Source organism: Triticum urartu, chromosome 2A, assembly GCF_056163025.1.
Source record: "Triticum urartu cultivar PI428250 chromosome 2A, HENAU_Tu73, whole genome shotgun sequence".
Classification (NCBI taxonomy): Eukaryota; Viridiplantae; Streptophyta; class Magnoliopsida; order Poales; family Poaceae; genus Triticum; species Triticum urartu.
The window spans coordinates 18,950,602-18,957,640 of record NC_141874.1 but is presented as its reverse complement, the minus strand read 5'-3'; the positions used below and the strand labels follow the sequence as shown (position 1 = coordinate 18,957,640).

Sequence of the window (7,039 nt, the reverse complement as noted above, 5' to 3'; positions counted from 1 at the left end):
AACAACCACATATTGTGGTCGTTATTTTGTAACGACAACATATTGTGGTTGTTATTTTGTAATGACGGGATGATCTGTCGTCGTCGATGCCGATGCAATAAAAACCACAATTGTAGTATTAACGACCACTTTTGTCATCGCTAGTAATGTTCTTATGGTGATTTAAGTATGATTGGCGACAACTTTTGAAGATTATTGGCCACACTCATCAAGCAACAAAAAAATTTGGACAGTCAAAGTATATAACCTGTTTTCATTAATCCAAATCATACATATTGAAGACGATCCTCACATACAGCGGAGAATATAAACCAAAAACACCTTGTAGACAACTATTTTAGTCCATATCTAACCAGAAATACATCAACTAGAAGAGTGATTTATTTTTCATAATCTTCAGTCATGGGACACCATCATAAATCCTTGTGTTTCACTGCATATCATTCTTCACCAATGACTACAATGTCTTGTGATGCTCCTATTATGGTGAACCATCCGTTCTGCAAAAACAAAAATGATTTATTAGTAGTACATATAAATGAATTTGCTCAAAAGGATAGTAGCACATATGAAAAAAATTGCATGTGAATCATTGTAGACTAAATAACATTGTATACTATTTCCTGTAGCTTAGACATGTCTTAATCCAAATTCTTGCACAGTCCTTATGCAACAAAGAAGAAACTGTTTTTGCGAACAATTAATTAGTCTGTTTCTTATCTAGTTCTAGCAAGACTTGAGTTATTCTATATATGGGCAAAATGTTTTGAGCTTTTTTGGTTGATGGTCTGTACCCAACTAAATTAACACTGAAAATTATTCTCCTCTGCTAGAAAAAGGAATACTGTTGTACTATGTGATAAGTGATATACATACATATGAAAATCCTAGTTGTAACCTGGATATCAAAGCATATAGTGAAGCAACTAATAATGCGCTGATTTCTGAACCTGAAAAAGACAAGAACGAGCTATAGGTCCATTATACAAACCATATGACTAACCTGCAAAGCACATAACAAACTAGTCACTATATCCGCTTTAGGCATGACAGACCAACCTGATATAATTGAGCAGAAATGATTTTAAATATGAACCTCCTCCGGAAGAATGTCGTACAAAACCAAAAATAACATAAACAAGCAACATCACCAACAAGCATACCTTGAGAAGTGATGCTGATGAACCACCACATGTATTATTTCGCATCCAATTCCGACTGAGTAAGATAGTCACCCACATCAGAAAATGCAGTATCTAGGTAGATGTTCATCTCTAGTGGTGAGACCCTGGTTTGTGACGCAGCGGTGTACAACAGAGCCCATCAAGTAAACCAGCAATGCAGTCGCGCCCCTTGCAGGAAGTTGCTCGAGTTCTATGATTTCTCAGTAACACAACCATCACAAAAAATGCATCATCTCAGCAACACTCAACAAAATGCGGTAAACAAACTGGCTGTCCTATGCATGATGGTACAAGTTATTTTTCCAGTGAACAATTAGACGAGGGAATGGAACTATGCAGTTATTACGAAAATTAAATTCCTCGGGTATACAGTGGAAAGATAATATTTTTTGAAGAAATGACGATGGATGTAGAATAATAGTAGATGCAAAATTATGCTTGGGGTTCAGTACTAGTGCCATAATTAGCAAAATCCAGCAGGAATTGAGAATTCAATAACACAACCATCAGCAAAATGCAGTAGTACACAAGCTGCTACATGGATGATGGCACAACTTGTTTTTCAGCTACAGTACAGAGGGAAGGTAATTCTGCAGAGAAGTTCCAGCGAAAGTAGTATAGTAGTAGATGAGGAAACTAAATCATGCTTGGTTTTGGGTACTGCGTGAAATAATTAGCAAGCATCTAGCAGGAATTGAGCAGGGGAGGGGACGGGAAGAAGATTAGATCTGGCTGGCTGCAGGTGGGAGGGGGGCTCACGAGGAGGCGGGTGGTGACGGTGAAGTGGCAGAGGAGGCGGCTGGGCCAGACGCGTGGACGCGGATGTAGCGGAGCACGAAGGCATCGTGGAACCCGGAGGGCAGCACGCCCACCTTCTGTACCAGCAGCGCATCGGCCTCTGCCTCCTCCGGCATCCGGCAATCCTTCTCGAAAGCCGCCGTCGACGCCATCGGCGGGCCGATCTGAATCGAGGCGAGCGTCCTGTTTCGGTCAAAGGGGCCGCCTTAGTTATTACGTTAAGATAAGAAACCTAGACTCAATACGTTGATATTTATCCTTTTCACCTATTAATATTAACAGTTTTGTTAAAGCACATCTAGATGTGCCATAAGTATTGCAACAACGACCACCAGCTAATACTATGGGTTCTCGCGTGCGCAAGTTGGACATGTGTTGGCCCGACCTAACAGTAACGACCAAGTATTGTTCGTAGCTCATCGTTAATGACCTAATTTCCAGTAGTGACAACTCACTTGTGTTCTACTCGTGCACAACATCAACGCATAAAACCTAGGATCTGATGCCACTGTTGGGGAACGTAATAATTTCAAAAAATTTCCTACGCACACGCAAGATCATGGTGATGCATAGCAACGAGAGGGGAGCGTGTTGTCTACGTACCCTCGTAGACTGGCAACGGAAGCGTTAACACAACGTAGAGGAAGTAGTCGTCCGTCTTCCCGATCCGACCGATCCAAGTACCGAACATACGACACCTCCGAGTTCTGCACACGTTCAACTCGGTGACGTCCCTCGAGCTCCGATCCAGCAAAACATTGAGGGAGAGTTTCGTCAGCACGACGGCGTGATGACGTTGATGATGTTCTACCGACGCAGGGCTTCGCCTAAGCACCGCTACAATATGACCGAGGTGGAATATGGTGGAAGGGGGCACCGCACACGGCTAAGGAATGATCACGAAGATCAACTTGTGTGTCATGGGGTGCCCCCTTGCCCCCGTATATAAAGGAGGGAGAGGGGGAGGTGCGGCCGGCCCTAGGGGTGCGCCTGGAGGAGTCCTACTCCCACCAGGAGTAGGACTCCCCCCTCTTGCCTTGTTGGAAAAGGAAGGAGGAAGGGAGAAAGAGGAAAGGGGGGCGCCCCCCCCTTCCTTGTCCTATTCGGACTAGGGGGGAGGGGGCGCGCGGCCTGCCCTGGCCGGCCCTCCTCTTCTCCCTTATGGCCCATGAAGGCCCAATAACCCCCGGGGGGTTCCGGTAACCCCCTGGTACTCCGGTAAAATCCCGATTTCACCCGGAACGTTTCCGATATCCAAATATAGGCTTCCAATATATCAATCTTTATGTCTCGACCATTTCGAGGCTCCTCGTCATGTCCGTGATCACATCCGGGACTCCGAACAACCTTCGGTACATCAAAACATAAAAACCCTAATTACGATCGTCACCGAACTTTAAGCGTGCGGACCCTGCGGGTTCGAGAACTATGTAGACATGACCGAGACACGTCTCCGGTCAATAACCAATAGCGGAACCTGGATGCTCATATTGGCTCCTACATATTCTACGAAGATCTTTATCGGTCAGACCGCATAACAACATACGTTGTTCCCTTTGTCATCGGTATGTTACTTGCTCGAGATTCGATCGTCGGTATCTTAATACCTAGTTCAATCTCGTTACTGGCAAGTCTCTTTACTCGTTCCGTAATACATCATTCCGCAACTAACTTATTAGTTGCAATGCTTGCAAGGCTTGAGTGATGTGCATTACCGAGAGGGCCCAGAGATACCTCTCTGACAATCAGAGTGACAAATCCTAATCTCGAAATATGCCAACCCAACAAGTACCTTCGGAGACACCCATAGAGCACCTTTATAATCACCCAGTTACGTTGTGACGTTTGGTAGCACACAAAGTGTTCCTTCGGTAAACGGGAGTTGCATAATCTCATAGTCATAGGAACATGTATAAGTTATGAAGAAAGCAATAGCAACAAACTAAACGATCAAGTGCTAAGCTAACGGAATGGGTCAAGTCAATCACATCATTCTCCTAATGATGTGATCTCGTTAATCAAATGACAACTCATGTCTATGGTTAGGAAACATAACCATCTTCGATCAACGAGCTAGTCAAGTAGAGGCATACTAGTGACACTCTGTTTGTCTATGTATTCACACATGTATTATGTTTCCGGTTAATACAATTCTAGCATGAATAATAAACATTTATCATGATATAAGGAAATAAATAAGAACTTTATTATTGCCTCTAGGGCATATTTCCTTCAGGCGCCGGGTTCGCGAATGGGCGCGGGCGCCAGGAGCGGGCGCCCGACAGGGGCGAGATCGGGCGCGGCGGGGGGCAGTCCGGCCACCGGCGGCGAGGCAGCAACAACACCGGCGAGACGGGGCAGCGCGCGGGGCGAGCGGTGGTGGCGGTTGGAGCCGGCAGACGCGGGAGTAGGGGAGTAGAGCGGGGTGCGCTGCAGGGCGAGGCGAGCGCGGTGAGGCTCGAGCGAAGCAGTGGGGGGGCGTGCGGCGGCGCGGGTCGAGCGGGACGGGGCGAGGTCGGGCGGTGAGGAAGCGCAGCAAAGGGGGCGTGCCCGGGCGCCAGCGTGCGACTAGTGGGGCGAGCGCACGGGACGGCGGCGCAGTACGGGACGCGAGGCAGGCGAGGCGCGGACGGCAAGCAGCGTCCGCGAGTGGGTGCCCGAGAGCACGGGGCGGCCGGCGCGGGGCGAGGCCAGCGCGCGGCAACAGCAAGAGTTGGCCCCGGCAGGCGACCAAGGCCGTGGCCGGGGCGCGTGCGCACGGCGGCGAGGCGTGTAGGGGATGCGGGGTGTGGCCGGTGCGCATGTGAGCAGCAGCGACAGCAGGCACGGCTGCGGCGGAGCTCGGTGGCGCGGGGCACGGCGTGCGACAGAGGAGGAGAGGAGTCGGGGCTCACGGCAGGGTGCAGGGCTCGGGGTAATGGGGCACGGGGAGGAGGTCGGAGACGACCATGCGATGGGGAGGCAGACAGATGATGGCGTCCGTAGGCGGCAGCGAGGCGCCAGAGACGGTGATGGCCGGGCGACGGGGTTCGTTCCCCCGATCCCGATCTGGATCGGGGAGGAGGGGGGGAAGAGAGACGTGGGGGAGTGGGTGGGGGGTTGTGCAGTAGCGGCTAGGGTTTGATCGAGGGGTGGGGTTATGGGGGAGTGGGGGTGCCCGGCCTGGGCTTTGCCTGGCTAGCAGCTGGGCCGGTTGGCCCAGTGGGGGAGGGTCTGTTTTTTTGTATTTCTTTTTCTTTTATTTATTTCTTTTTCTGTTTTAATTCATTTTAAATACTTAGGTCTTTTACAAAAGCATGGATCCCACACCATAAATTCTTAGGCATTTATTTGCACACACCGAACATTTTTGTTTTAAATTTTGAAATTTTTTATTATTTAACTCTATTTTAAATTTGAATTTGAATCGGTTTTGAACTAACCCGAGATTAACTACAGTGACAGAAGTGACATTGCATCATTAATGTGGGATTACTGTAGCATGATTATCCGGACGTTACAAAGGATTTCACCCTGAAGAACAAGTCCAAACATATCTGCACAACACCCTTAGCAAGGTAATGACGTAAAAACATCAATGTTGCCAGGTATAACCCACACGGGTCAAACCTAGGGTTTTCACCCCCGGGCTCAAGACCAGGTACTAAAGAAGCACTATCAAATCGAAGTAATCATGTGCAGTCGTCGCCACTTTTACTGATGGTGGTGGGGGTTTCAGCTATTCTTTGGACCATATGGATCAGGTTAAGGAACAATGTTTTTTTCTTACTAAAATAGAAGAATTACCGACCCTTGTGTCCCAATTAACATGATTGCTAGAAGGCTTACTGATTGGATTATTTTACATAGAAAACTGGAAAATCAAGAAATTCGAAGGTGAGAAACAAGAATGTTCGAAATGATTGCAAATGAGATCTTCAAGGTGGTGCATGGCTGGCGGATGGGCGTGACTAGGATCACGGCGGGCTGATGTTTTTCAGGGCTAGAGCTGGCCATATGTTTTCCCAATTCTAATGCTAGGAGTATGTTCTTCCTTTGTTTTCTTTCAGTTTGCTCTAAATAAAAGTAAGTAGTAGCTTACCATGAACTGTTACTTTTGGTCTCTGCTCGTTATCTTTTGGTGTTGCCTTTCAGCGTCAGGTAGGGGTGGTGAACTTCCCTGGTTGCCGTTTGATAACTTTTGCACCTTAGGTCGACCTGTGGCAGCCCATGATGTAACAATATCATGCGTCCTTTTTAGTGTGCTGCTTACTTTTGGTATTTTTGGTAGCAGCTATACCCTCCCTTCTCAAACAAGTTAATACCTCCCTTCCAAATTATAAGACGTTTTTGGTAAGTTGTGCTGAAAATATGAGCAAATTACTACGAGATTTAATCCGAATAAACAGAACATAAATCATGGCAGCAATAGCAGAGATTAAATTAATCATGCGAACTAGCATAGTAGATGAACAGATCACATCTAGAGCACATACTAGAAACATGAATTCTACCACAATCTCGAACAGGAAAGATAGAATCACATACGGTGCAGCAGGAGCAGCACTGCCGGCGTTGACGTTGTTGCCCATGTCGTCAACGATGAGGTTGCCGAGGTTGGGGAAGAAGTTGTCGTTGGTGAAGTCGTTGCTGCCAGCAATCGCGCGAGTGCGCTCCCCAAAAACCTGATCGCCCTTCTCCCGTACAGAATCACGAGAGGCAGGGTTCCGAAGGCCTGCCGTTCCTTCTCCCGGTGCACGCCGAAAGGAGGGATGGAGAAGACTTACTTGGCGCCGCAATGATCTGGAACGGTGGTGCGAAACCATACGAAGCGGCAGCGGCTAGGGTAGACGTCTGCCTGACTATATAGTGCGGGCCGGGTAGATCGTGGGAGTAAGCCCCATGTCCGAGTCGTCACGATCCAAAAGAATCGGAAACGGTTAAGTAATTAATGCATCCATTAATTATTAATTAATGACTCATTAATTTTTCCCGAGCAGCAAAAATATAGACAACGTGCATAGCTCTGTCCTCGGCTCAATCCCGCAACCCGCAGCGCGTCGTGACGAGGTGTGGCA

At 47.7% G+C, this 7,039-nt stretch overlaps 1 long non-coding RNA gene across 3 annotated transcripts; it reads right to left on the bottom strand.

Annotated features, from left to right (window-relative positions):
• Positions 1-239: 239 nt before the first annotated feature.
• On the bottom strand, positions 240-2,187 carry LOC125540677 (uncharacterized). 3 transcript variants are annotated; one of them, XR_015614917.1, is made up of 4 exons: positions 1,944-2,187; positions 1,164-1,374; positions 877-1,059; positions 240-500 (listed from the first exon to the last, which is right to left on the bottom strand). It is a non-coding gene; the product is annotated as an uncharacterized LOC125540677 (long non-coding RNA). The 3 variants fall into 3 exon arrangements; XR_015614918.1 differs by having other exon boundaries at positions 899-1,059; XR_015614916.1 differs by having other exon boundaries at positions 1,004-1,059.
• Positions 2,188-7,039: the final 4,852 nt, after the last annotated feature.